The following is a 13,944-nucleotide window of genomic DNA, read 5'->3' on the forward strand; positions in this document are numbered from 1 at the left end:
GAGGCCTTCGCAGTGGTGTGGGCCCTCAAAAAGCTCCGGCCCTATCTCTTCGGTTCCCACTTCCGGGTACAAACCGACCATCGACCCCTGCAGTGGCTGATGCAGATGCGGGGGGAGAACCCAAAACTCTTGCGCTGGTCCATTTCACTGTGGAGCACCGACCAGGCCAAGACCACGCCAACGCGGATGGCCTGTCCCGCTTTTTCCGCCTCGACGAAGAGAGTCCCCAAGGAGATGGGTGACTCTCCCCGCCTTCAGCTGGGGGGGACGCATGTTGGACAGGCCACACGAAGGGCTTGCTCCCTCCCCGCACGACAGGGCCCGAGCTCCGGCCCACCAGGCATAACCCACGAAAAGCACCTGTACCCCGTCTCCCGACGGATCTTCTGCCCTCGGACCTCTACTCACCACGGGGCCCAGCCCCACCGGCTCCCCCGGCCGGTTCAAGCCGCCATCTTGGGCCCTGCACCACGAGGCCGCGTGGCCTCGCCCCGACCCTAACCCCGGGCCTGACCGGCCCCGACATCCCGGCACCACCATCCACCCGGGAGGTGAGCGGACCACTTGGCAGGTCAATGGGAGGACGAAGTGTCAAGAGCTCTTCCCCCGCCAGGTGCCGATCGCCTCCAGCTCCCCCAGGCGCTGGCTCCACCCCCTGCTGGGTGTCTGGACACCTTCATCCCGGGCCCTCCGACCTCCAAGTGCGAGGGTCCGGACATCAAAGAGCGCCTGCCCTATAACTGGGGCAACTCCGGAGCAGGAAGGCAGTTGTATCCTGGAGTCGAGAGACACCGAGAGAACTCAGCCTTGACGGACTACTGGCGCTGCCGTAGCCCGCTCTTGTGAACCATCGTCCTGCCTGCTGGCGCTGCCGCGGCCTTCTGCAACATCCATCCTCGTCGGGACCTGCTGGCGCTGCCGCGGCCCGTTGTAACGACCATCCTCACCGGGACCTGCTGGCGCTGCCGCGGACCGTACATCGACCATCTTTCCGGGACCTGCTGGCGCTGCCGCGGACCGTGTACCGACCATCTCGACCGGGACCTGCTGGCGCTGCCGCGGCCCGTACCAACTAAACCACCAAGCTCGAGGATTGTGAGCTAGTCATCATCTCATCCGAACTACCTGACTGGTAACCAGACTGTCCCGTTCCCCCTTACCCTGCATTGAGAGACTTGAATCGAGGGGACCCCTGAGTCCAGACCTCCTTGTACCATTCAACCGTACCTTAAGAAGTGCTTATAAAGAACACTGAACCTTATCCGTGTGTGGTATCTATCTGTGGGGGGGAAGTTACTTGTCTGTACGATCGCTGGAGACGGCTCTCCCCGGAGGCCTCTCCTCCTGACCCCGGCCGACCCTCCCGGTCCGTCTACCCTTTCTAACAGGTGGCATAATACATGCTGCAGCCCCTGGGAGGCCTAGGGTACACCTATGCCCTGGGTACCTAGGGTACACTGTACAGGGTCCAATAAGGTGATCCTTACCAATTGTGTATGTACCTAGGGTACATGGAGTCCATTTTAAGGAGAGAGCAGACAGCCTGAGACCCTGAATGGCAGGATCTCAGGCCAACTAAGTCGAAAAAGCAGCTAGACACTAGGAAAAAAGTTGGGGGTAACCATAGCCCGATATCCACCTTCCTACACTCACTCTCTCCTCCTCCAGGTCAATCATGGAGGGATCAGATGAATCTACTTAACAATAAACCCATCATTATCGACCCATCATTATCGACAGCGCAAAATCCCTTGGTGTCATACTCGACAAAAGACTCAATCTACTCTCCCACATCAATTCCAGTGCAAAGTCTGCTCGATACCAACTGCTCCTTCTTTGGGGGAATTTGACGCTTCTTCCCGGAGCAAGACCTAAAAACCCTGGTTCAATCGCTGGTTCTCTCCAGATTGGACTACTGCAATTCTCTTCATACTGGCCTCCCCAAATCCCACCTGTCCCCCCTGAAGTCTGTTCTCCATTCAGCAGCTCGTTTCATATATGGGGCCAAAAGAAGCGACCACATCACACCCATTTTATCCACCCTCCGTTGGCTTCCCATAGAGGCAAGATCTATCTACAAGACTGCCTGTATCACCCACAAAGCCTTGCACTCCTCCTCCCCTCTGCTACCTGGCGAATAAACTGAAACTCTCTGGAGGCTCCAGACCGTCACGCAATGCGGAAAATTTATTGCTTGACCCTCCCACTCTCAAAAGGGAAAGATCGATGGCCAAATCCTTACAGGCAACGCGGTGAGAATCTGGAACTCTCTTCCGCCCCAGCTTCGGACCACCACCTCTCAGCGGTCCTTCAAAACTGACCTCAAATTTCTCCTCCTTCAAAGACACTTCCAAATCTAATTCACGCCCTCTCTATTCACTCAAGGAAGTTCTTTCACTATAGGAAAGTCTGCACTCCATGCCTCTAGAAGTGCCTTCCTGGTGTGTTCTTGTGTTTTGAGTGACTGCCACTTATTGTAGTATCATACCTCTTCTTGTATCTTGTTTGCTTTTGTTACATGCACAATTGTCACTTTTTCCTCATGTAACGTAACGTTTGCTTTTGTAAGATGCCCACTTGTAATTTTCTCCTCATGTAACGTTACTGTTCCTATTGTGAAGCGCTCTGACACCTTCGGGTAAAGTCTGAGCTATATGAAAACGCATACATTAATAAGGCGCATAGAGCTGTGGCCTGTGAGGCTTTAGAATCGGGGTGTGCCTCCAGGGGTCCAGTGAGGCAGTAGAGGCTTAATACAGTGTAGTGGAAGACCCGGGGATGGAGTCTGTGACAGGGGCGTAGCTTCAGGGGGTGTGTTTAGGGCGGTACACCCCCTCCAATAAATGTATTTTGTGGTAATTGGCTGGGTGGAGGTGCTTTCAGTTGGGTATGGCGAGGCGTCTGCCGCACTTCACCAGCGCTTTTTACACAGAGACAAAATCACACGCTCTCTCCATCTCGAGGTTTTCAAAGTCTTCCAAAGTGTTGGTTATTTTAAAAAATATTTTGCTTTTCCCCACCTAGTACCCCCCCCCCCCCAATCAGTATTCCATTCACCTCCCTTTCCACTGTAGTGCCCCTCTTGTGCACCCTGATAGTGAATAATGTACGTTAACATTCCATTCCAGCATGATTGTTGGAAAACCTGATGCTCACCTGCCGCCCCCCACCCCTAGTGAGCAAGCCACACCCCCACCCGTGACTTAGGCGGCGACGTGCTGCGGGCTGGGTTTAGCGCTGTGTAGTGCTGTAGCAGACCTGTAGGAGCTGGGCAGCCGGTGCCTAGGAGGGCTCAGCGCTGCAGCAGTATAGTGGCATAAGAAGGGGTGCATTGTGCGTCCTGAGGGTGGGCTGGGAGGTGCAGTGACGTGGAAGCCCTCCGTGCTATAGCAGGGGTGCAGGCAGCAGAGACATTGTAAGGATTTTGGGTGCCCGAGGAAGAACGTATTTTGGGGGACTCCTCCCAATCCGGCTTCATAAAAATCCACAGCACGGAAACCTCCCTCCTCGCTGCAACAGATGACATCCGCACCCTACTGGAAAAAGGAGAAAGAGCAGCCCTCATCCTCCTTGACCTCTCAGCGGCGTTCGACACAGTCTCTCACCGTACCCTAAAACGCAGACTCCACAACGCAGGAATTCAAGACAAGGCCCTCGACTGGATCCACTCCTTCCTCTCCGGCAGAACGCAGCAGGTCATCCCTTTTCTCTCGGACACTACATCAACTACCTGCGGAGTCCCCCAGGGGTCATCCCTCACACCTACGCTCTTCAACGTGTACATGGCTCCGCTCGCCCCCCTCGTCAGAACCTACGGACTCAACATTGTGTCATACGCAGATGACACCCAACTCATCTTCTCCCTATCCAACGAACCCAACACCGCCAGACACAACTTTCGAGAAGGCATGGAAGCCGTCGCCAAATGGATGAAAAACAGCTGCCTACAACTAAACACCAACAAAACGTAAGTACTCATCGTGGGCCCACACCCCGATGCCTGGAACAACACCTGGTGGCCCCCCGCCCTTGGAAGTCCGCCCACCCCCACGCATGCAACCAGGGAATAATCTTGGACTCCGAACTCAAAATGGACCGCCAGATCAACGCCGTCTCTTCCTCCTGCTTCCACACCCTCCGCCTCCTACGCAAGACCTTCAAGTGGATCCCCCTTGAACAGAGAAAGACCGTCACTCACGCCCTGGTCACCAGCAGACTCGACTACGGCAACGCCGGAATAAACAAAAACCTCACACGCAAGCTACAGAACATCCAGAACGCCACCGCAAGACTGGTCCTCAACCTGCCAAGACACTGCCACATCTCCCAGCACCTGCGCACACTCCACTGGCTCCCCATCGAAGCTAGAGTCACCTTCAAGATGCTCACCCACGCTCACAAGACCCTCCACGACACCGGACCAGCGTACCTGAACAGTTGACTCAAATTCCACGCACCCCAAAGGACCCTACAATCAGCCCAGCTCTCCTACGCCGTGGTCCCTGCACCAGAAATTCCAGATCGGGAGGCCGCTCCTTCTCCTTCCTTGCGGCCAGAGCCTGGAACGCCCTTACGCTCCACCTCAGACAGACAACATCGCTCCCCATCTTCACAAGAAGCCTCAAAACTTCGACAGACCCCTCTCCTTGATGGACTGGATCCTGCGAAACCCCCTGCCCCCTGAGACCCCTACGGGTGAGTAGTAGCGCTCAACAAACGCGTGATTGATTGATTGATTATTTAATGCAGTTTTATATGGCGCAAACTTTACCCAAAGGTGTCAGAGCACTTTACAAAAGAAGCAGGTAAGTTACAAAAGGTACACAAGATGGACTAGACACGCTCACAAGTTACAAAGGTACACAAAATAGGCTGTTTGTTTGGAACAGCTTTGAGTTTCTGATCCAATATCAGCTCTTTCAGGCCCTCTTTGGCCAGTCGCTGACAGTGCACAGGCACACGGGTCCACAGTCTATAGTTGTCACAGGGAATATTCAGGGATAGTGATGTGTGTTGTCAATCTTGAAACATCAGCAGCGAATTCCTATTACTGCAAATAATCTCTGACACCCTCCCACTTCTCATGTATGAGGTCCCGTTGTGATGCAAAAGAATCCCTTTCATGGATTTTGCATGAAACAAACATTTGTCTGTAAAATGTCTGTAACAGACTCTCACCCATCACTCACATTAAAAATAAATCAGAGGGGTGCAGTATTTAAAAGAATGATCCGTCTAAGAAGTATTCAAGGTTATCATCTGATGACGAGAGCTGGTTGTATGGGGGGTGGGTGCTCGGGGGGGGGGGCTGAAAGGCTTGGCCCATGGGCCAGAGGCCACTTTTCCCATGCCCTAAAGGGTCTCTGGCAGGCAGCTCCCCAGAAGAGTTTTTAGAGGCTGATGTGCTGTAGGACAAAGTTTGAAAGTTTCTCACCTGCCTCCCCAGCGAGGCGCCTCTTCCCCTCGGCCGCGGGTGCTCCTGTCACTCCCTTGTAATCCCGTTTAAGCCCCGCCCCCTGGAGCTCGCGCCCTCCCAGTGCAGCCAATGCTGCTTCCTCCCCAGGGATCAGGGGAGCCGCCCACACCTGAGAGATCAAAGTCTGAGCGCCCAGAGCGGCCTCTGTCAGCACGTCTGGCTGCAAGGGTGCGGTGGGGGAGGGGGGCGCCGGGTCACGTGCCCTCCAGTGGGTGCCGCACATACACCGTGCAGTGCAGGGTGAGATGGGTGCACTCCTCAGGCAGAGACATGCAGTGTGGAGAGGAGGGGCTGGACTCTGCTGTATTACATGAAAGCGGGCTCTGCTCTTGCGCTGTGCTCTGCAGAGCTTAGGAGGGCGCACTGCTCTTGCACTGTGCTCTGCTGTGCCTGGTGAAGATGATGCACTGCTCTTGCACTGTGCTCTGCAGAGCTTAGGAGGGTGCACTGCTCTTGCACTGTGCTCTGCAGAGCTTAGGAGGGCGCTCTGTTCTTGCACTGTGCTCTGCAGAGCTTAGGAGGGCGCTCTGCTCTTGCACTGTGCTCTGCTGTGTCGGATGAAGATGGCGCACCGCTCTTGCACTGTGCTCTGCAGAGCTTAAGAGGGCGAACTGCTCTTGCACTGTGCTCTGCAGAGTTTAAGAGGGCGCACTGCTCTTGCACTGTGCTCTGCAGAGCTTAAGAGGGCGCACTGCTCTTGCGCTGTGCTCTGCAGAGCTTAAGAGGGCGCACTGCTCTTGCACTGTGCTCTGCAGAGCTTAAGAGGGCGCACTGCTCTTGCGCTGTGCTCTGCAGAGCTTAAGAGGGCGCACTGCTCTTGCACTGTGCTCTGCAGAGCTTAAGAGGGCGCACTGCTCTTGCGCTGTGCTCTGCAGAGCTTAAGAGGGCGCACTGCTCTTGCGCTGTGCTCTGCAGAGCTTAAGAGGGCGCACTGCTCTTGCGCTGTGCTCTGCAGAGCTTAAGAGGGCGCACTGCTCTTGCACTGTGCTCTGCAGAGCTTAAGAGGGCGCACTGCTCTTGCACTGTGCTCTGCAGAGCTGAGGAGGGCGCTCTGCTCTTGCACTGTGCTCTGCAGAGCTTAGGAGGGCGCTCTGCTCTTGCACTGTGCTCTGCAGAGCTTAAGGGGGCGAACTGCTCATGCGCTGTGCTCTGCAGAGCTTAAGAGGGCGCACTGCTCTTGCACTGTGCTCTGCAGAGCTTAAGAGGGCGCACTGCTCTTGCACTGTGCTCTGCAGAGCTGAAGAGGGCGCACTGCTCTTGCGCTGTGCTCTGCAGAGCTTAAAATGGCGCACTGCTCTTGCACTGTGCTCTGCAGAGCTTAAGATGGCGAACTGCTCATGCACTGTGCTCTGCAGTGTCGGATGAAGATGATGCACTGTTCTTGCACTGTGCTCTGCAGAGCTTAGGAGGGCGCAGTGCTCTTGCACTGTGCTGTGCTGTGTCAGGTGAAGATGGCGAACTGCTCTTGCGCTGTGATCTGCAGAGCTTAAGATGGCGAACTGCTCTTGCACTGTGCTCTGCAGAGCTGAAGAGGGCGCACTGCTCTTGCACTGTGCTCTGCAGAGCTTAAGAGGGCGCACTGCTCTTCCACTGTGCTCTGCAGGGTTTAAGATGGCGCACTGCTCTTGCACTGTGCTCTGCTGTGCCAGGTGAAGATGGCGCACTGCTCTTGCACTGTGCTCTGCAGAGCTGAGGAGGGCACACTGCTCTCCCACTGTGCTCTGCTGTGCCAGGTGAAGGTGGCGCACTGCTCTTGCACTGTGCTCTGCAGTGTCGGATGAAGATGATGCACTGCTCTTGCACTGTGCTCTGCAGAGCTGAGGAGGGCGCTCTGCTCTTGCACTGTGCTCTGCAGAGCTTAAGATGGTGCACTGCTCTTGCGCTGTGCTCTGCAGAGCTTAGGAGGGCGCTCTGCTCTTGCGCTGTGCTCTGCAGAGCTTAGGAGGGCGCACTGCTCTTGCACTGTGCTCTGCAGAGCTTAGGAGGGCGCACTGCTCTTGCACTGTGCTCTGCAGAGCTTAGGAGGGCGCATTGCTCTTGCGCTGTGCTCTGCAGAGCTTAGGAGGGCGCACTGCTCTTGCGCTGTGCTCTGCAGAGCTTAGGAGGGCGCACTGCTCTTGCACTGTGCTCTGCAGAGCTTAGGAGGATGCACTGCTCTTGCACTGTGCTCTGCAGAGCTTAAGATGGCGCACTGCTCTTGCACTGTGCTCTGCAGAGCTTAGGAGGGCACACTGCTCTTGCGCTGTGCTCTGCGGCGCTTAGGAGGGCGCCCTGCTCTTGCGCTGTGCTCTGCGGAGCTTAGGAGGGCGCCCTGCTTTTGCGCTGTGCTTCGCGGAGATTAGGAGGGCGCCCTGCTCTTGCGCTGTGCTATGCGGAGCTTAGGAGGCCGCCCTGCTCTTGCGCTGTGCTCTGCGGAGCTTAGGAGGGTGCCCTGCTCTTGCGCTGTGCTCTACGGAGCTTAGGAGGGTGCCCTGCTCTTGCGCTGTGCTCTGCGGAGCTTAGGAGGGCGCTCTGCTCTTGCGCTCTGCTCTGCGGAGCTTAGGAGGGCGCACTGCTCTTGCGCTGTGCTCTGCGGAGCTTAGGAGGGTGCACTGCTCTTGCGCTGTGCTCTGCGGAGCTTAAGATGGCGCACTGCTCTTGCACTGTTCTCTGCAGAGCTTAAGATGGTGCACTGCTCTTGCACTGTGCTCTGCAGAGCTTAGGAGGGTGCACTGCTCTTGCACTGGGCTCTGCGGAGCTTAGGAGGGCGCACTGTTCTTGCACTGTGCTCTGCGGAGCTTAGGAGGGTGCACTGCTCTTGCGCTGTGCTCTGCGGAGCTTAAGATGGCGCACTGCTCTTGCACTGTGCTCTGCAGAGCTTAGGAGGGCGCACTGCTCTTGCACTGTGCTCTGCAGAGCTTAGGAGGGCGCTCTGCTCTTGCACTGTGCTCTGCAGAGCTTAAGATGGTGCACTGCTCTTGCACTGGGCTCTGCGGAGCTTAGGAGGGCGCACTGCTCTTGCACTGTGCTCTGCAGTGTCAGGTGAAGATGGCGCACTGCTTTTGTCAGTGAGCAGGCATCGCGCGCCTGCATTGACTACGATCCCCAGAATGCCTGGGGAGAGAGTGGGAGGAGCCACGACAATAAAAGAGCAGTGACGCGCCCAGGACGCTGTGCGTGATTCCGGATTGGCGAGTTTCGTTTTCCCGAACCCGCTCCGAGAAGATCGGAGCCGTATCTTTGGATATCTTACCCGCCGTCTGTTGGGTACACTCGTTCCCCTGCTGGATACTGGAACCACCACCAGCCTTCCGATGCACGTCCAGGCCGATATCCTGCCGAGTCAAGTGGCGGTCGACGTGCACGCTCAGTCAGCTGAACACCTGAGACGTTCTCGGTGTTTCCGGACCCAGACCTCACCCGGCAGGTATTTCGTGCCGGAGCTAACTCCCCTGGGTGTAGGCATACCTTGGTAATACTCACTGCTGCTCGCCTCAGTCTATGGCGAGGCAGGGAGCGTTTGTTCACATGGTTGAGCGAGAGCTTGGGTCCACGGAGCGGTGCTATAACCGCGTTGGATGCATAACCCAAACTATCGTGATTCTCTATAAGATGCATGAGAAGATGGTATCAGAACATTCTCTCAACAGTTAACACAGTGTTACTATTTGGTCACAAGAACAACCTTTGTTTTTTCTCTCTTCAAGCCATACCGAGACACTTTAGACTACCATTGCGAGATTATTACGGCAATGAGGAAAGGTTCCTAGGGCATTTAACGTCCGCTCAGTTTCTCTACAGGGGGGCCCAAGCCATCTATGGTGTGTGGTGTAATGCCGCTAGTTCATGTACATGTATGTCTGTGAGGTGCCTGGGCTGGGTTCTGGTTTATTTGTTGGTCTGAATATGGCGCAAAGCAAGTGCTAGCAAAAAGGAAAGACAAGAACCACTAGGCAAACAGATACATAAGGAATTGGTGCTCCTAGCGAGAATTTATGAGCGTAGCATTAAGTGTATTAACGATTAGTTTGTATTGTCTGTGTTATTCCTTTACAGGTTCTACTCCCCGCTGTTCCCTTCCTTCCCTTCCCTCGCTTGATTGCTCCAACCTTCCGTGCCATTAGTGCAGGAGTTGGGGACGTCGAGAGGTGGACCCCCTATGGCATCACTGTGTGGAGCATCTGACGTCTGATGACTCTGCCCTGCACCCTGAAAGAAGAAGCCTGCATCGCATCAACAAAGTGCTCCAGAACTGGACTGAACTAGGCAAGGCCCCCCCTGGCCAGGGAGAACAAAAGATGTGTGGTATAAATGTAGGAGCCCTGCTCCTAAGAAACTAGATCCTGTCCTGCCAAGAAGAAACCTCTGTCCGACGAGGAGGAACCGGGAAAACTGCATGGAGGAGTACTGTCCCTGACCTGGGGGATTGGCCTGCAGTGGTTGCCTTGCTGCTGAAGAAGAGGAGGAAAAGACTAAAGGAACTTTTATTTGCCTTGTGCTGAAGATCTCCAAGGGCTTGTGAGCGAGCTTGTCCCCTGAGCGAAGTCCCAGGACCAGTGGACTTCACCGCCATAAGAGAGCACTGGAAAACAGACCGTTTTCCCTGTAATCTGGAAGAGAACTGCTATGTGCGCTTCCCGATCGAAGCATACCCCCCCTGGAAGCTTGCACCAGCTGTCCGGCCCGAACAAAGTGACTGAGGCCCCTCTACGATCTGTAGCTCGCACCGCAAAAGAAGGTATCGTCCGGCCTGAGCAACGCGACTATCTGGCCCTTACGAGCCGTGGCTCGCACCGTAACGGAAGGACTGTGACCCGTACTTGCTTCTGCCCCCCTACGAACCGTACTGCCAGCGTACATTCCTTCCCCCTGCTTTTGGGAAGGCTGCAGCGCATGTGGTAGTCGCGTATGTCTCACCTGTGCGGAGCGTACGAGTGTTTTCACCCAGCGTTTCGAATCCAAGATTGCCGATCTTACGGTACAGCGCAAACGCCGCAACGAGCTGGAAAGTGTAGTACGTACGCACCGTCCCCTGAGCTTGCACACCCAAGGTCCCACGTACTGTAGTACGCAACACCAGGAAGACCCCACATCGTACATCGCGCTGGATGCCGCGCAGCCTTCGTGACGAATTCACCAAAGCCAAAGGTACTGTGCCAGATCGCACTGTAGGGTGTACGCTCCCTCTTGGAGCACCTACCGTGCGTTTGAAACCCGTTCCCAAGCAGTTCTTACCGTGTACAAAGTGTACGGCCATGAACAAAGAGCGCAGAACTTTTAAACCTACGTTAAGCCAAGAACTCTTTTGCTAAACAGTATTGTGGGCCCGTTTGAACGTTATTGGGTCTTGTGATAAGTCTTATGCTATAAAAGAAGTATATTTTTTATAAACCCAGTGTGGAGTCCATTTGTGGGGGAATCATTGAGTTACTGTATGTGATCACAAGTGCTTAACCATTACGCCTGAGATAAAGCCTTGTCTGCTCGCGCCAAGCTACCTAGAGGGTGAGCAGAGGTTATTGTTAGAGTGTACCCCCTTACCCTGACTAGAAAGGTTCCCTGCTTGACACAAGTACCTACCTGTGCTAACCAGAGAACCCGGATTCTAACATTGGTGGTCAGCGGTCAGGATTCTGAATTTGCATTTGTGATTTATGTACAGTGATTTTTTTGAAACGCCACATAGTGAGTTCAGACCAATAACGTAGCCACATACGTTTTAATTTTCGTTTTGCTTGATATCGCCATTGTTTGAAGAAATCATGCCTGATTCAGTCATTGTGGAAAGAGCAGCATCTGTCGTCTCTGAAATTGAAGACGTTGAATGGGAAGAGGAGAGACTAGAGAGCTACACCAAGGCCCAGCTGAAGGGCTTCTGTAAAAAGTTAAATGTCTCCATTGTTGGATGTAAGCTCAAGGCAGATCTACTCAAGGCGCTGAGGGCCTGGATTGAGTCAAGGGCACCTGGAGATGTGGTAGTTGTTGAACCAGCAGAGAGCGTCCAGAGCTTTGGAAGAGGCCTGTCGCCAGAGGAGTTGGCAGACAGGAAAGAAACCAGGATGCATGAAATGGAGATGGCAAAACTTAAATTGAATGGGCAACTGGAGCTGGAAAGCAAAAAGCTGGCTCTGGAAGAAAGAAACATCCAAATGGACCATGACATGAGTTTGAGGGAATTAGATCTAAAAGCTAAAAGTTTAGAGTCTACTCCCTCTGGTGGCAGCACACCGTCAGTGCAGACAGAATCAAGGGTGTACATACCAAAGGGTGTGGTAAAGGAATTTTAAAAAAATGATGACATAGGGCAGTGGTTCAAAGCCTATGAGGTAGCCATGTCTTCCCACCGGGTCCCTGAGAAAGATTGGGGAGCGGGGTTGTGGGGACGGTTCCTTAGTGAGGGGTGGGACACACTGCTAGATTTGACTTCAGATGATAGAATTCTTATCCCCATATGAAGGCAGCTTTGATGACTAGGTATGGGTTGACCCCTGAGTTGTATAGACAAAGGTTCAGGGGTTGCACAAAGATTCCTAACAGTACATATGTGGAGTATGTAATTTTTTTTGTAGAGCACTGGATGGTTGCGTAAAGGGTAGCAAGGTTGATGATTTTCAAGGGCTTCTTGATTTAATGGCATGGGAGCACTTGTCCAGTAATTGTTTTCCGAAGCTACGCCAGCACTTGATTGATAGTAGGCTGACTAACCCTAGAAAGCTTGCTGAGGAGGCGGACCGCTGGGTCAGTACCAGGGTCCACAAGGGTCACGTGGGAGATTCCGCCAAAGGCGGGCAGGGTCCCCAGCAGAAGAGTGGGGGTGACAGGGGTAACCAGAGGGAGTTCCCAAAAAGGCCCTAAAGTGATCCCCAAGGGAACCAAGGGAAAGGTTCTCAGCCTCCCCCACCCCAGAAATCGACCGGGGCCCCGACAGGTACACCTGTTCAGAAGGGGCCCATCAAATGTTACAGGTGTGGTAACATAGGGCATTTTGCCTCTGATGTAAAGTGTCCTTCCTGTGGTAAACCGGCACCCACTGGTGCTCCACCCCGGCAGGTGGCTAGTGTAGCCTTGGGGAGGAGATTGGTGTCCAAGGTGGGTGGGGTCCCACAGAGATGTCCCTTGTCACATTAGGAGACTGTGAGGTGGTCCCCCAAACCCAGCTGCCTGATAACACTAAGAAATACAGGCAGTGGGTGACCATCAATGGCCGTAGAGTTGAAGCTCTGAGAGATACAGGAGTCGGTGTGACAGCTGTCAAGTGTCACCTGGTGTCTCAAGAGCAGGTTGTCCCAGGAGCATTCTATCCAGTTGTTGCCGCTGACAACACAGAGATTCACTGCAAGGTGGCTCAGGTTCCCTTTGAGTGGGGGGGGGGTCTCTGGTACTCTTCAGGTAGCTGTGAGGCCCGCCATGCCTGTAGACTGTCTGTTAGGGAACGATTTGGAGAGCTCACCTTGGGCTAAGGTGGAGCGGAGTGCTCACCTGGAGATGTTGGGTATGCCGGATTGGGCGGTCCATGGCAGCAAGTAGAGGTGCTCAAGAGGTCCTGGAGCCTGAGAGGGAGGCCCAGGAACCGGCCTTAGAGAGAAGGAACCGGGGGCACGGGAAACCGGCCCCTGAAGTTCCCATTGGCAGCAGGAAGGGGGCCCCTCCAGGGAGGACTTTTGTAAGGCACAGAAAGAATGCCCTTCTCTCGTTGGTATGCGACAGAAGGCTGCAGACTAGGCTGCAGGTGATCAGTCTGGGTCACATTTCATTTACTGGGAGAATGACCTCCTGTATACAGAGCCTAAGGTTGCTGAGCCTGGGTCAGCCCGTGCGCTGGTGGTACCCCAGGACTTCAGAGCCTTCCTACTGGGGCTGGCTCACGATGTGCCATTGGCAGGACATTTGGGGCAGGACAAGACCTTTGAAAGGCTTGTCACCCACTTCTTTTGGCCCCAAATGCGCAGGAGTTCAGACACTCACTGCAGGACCTGTCAGACTTGCCAGGCAAGTGGAAAGAGTGGGAGGAAGCAGAAGGTTCCACTCCAGCCATTCCCTGTGGTCGGTACCCCATTCCAGCGAGTGGGGATTGACATTGTGGGGTCACTGGACCCCAGGACAGCCATGGGCAACAGGTTCATCCTGGTCCTGGTGGACCATGCCACCCGGTACCCGGAAGCCATCCCTCTGAGGACAGTGACGGCCCCCGTGGTGGGACGTGCACTGATGGGAATTTCTCCAGAGTGGGATTCCCTCTAGAGGTGGTGTCTGACCGGGGTACCAATTTCATGTCCAAATACATGAAATCCCTTTGGCAAGAGTGTGGTGTAACTTAGAAGTTCACCACACCTTACCACCCCCAAGGAAATGGGTTGGTTGAGAGATTCAACCGAACCCTTAAAGGCATGATAATGGGTCTTGAGGGACCTATGAGGCGTAAGTGGGACGTCCTCTTACCATGCCTTCTCTTTGCTTACCGTGAGGTGCCACAGAAGTCTCTAGGGTTC

General features: G+C 54.5%; 1 protein-coding gene across 2 annotated transcripts in view; it reads right to left on the minus strand.

The window, feature by feature from the left end:
* Positions 1-5,544, minus strand: part of LOC146869170 (uncharacterized) — a 166,788-nt gene extending 161,244 nt beyond the window's left edge. For both annotated transcript variants that reach the window (XM_085640929.1, XM_085640907.1), the window contains exon 1: positions 5,435-5,544. The gene's annotated coding sequence lies outside the window, so the exon portion shown is untranslated. The remainder of the gene's footprint in view (positions 1-5,434) is intronic.
* Positions 5,545-13,944: the final 8,400 nt, after the last annotated feature.

This window comes from Triturus cristatus, chromosome 1_1, assembly GCF_964204655.1.
Source record: "Triturus cristatus chromosome 1_1, aTriCri1.1, whole genome shotgun sequence".
NCBI lineage: Eukaryota > Metazoa > Chordata > Amphibia > Caudata > Salamandridae > Triturus > Triturus cristatus.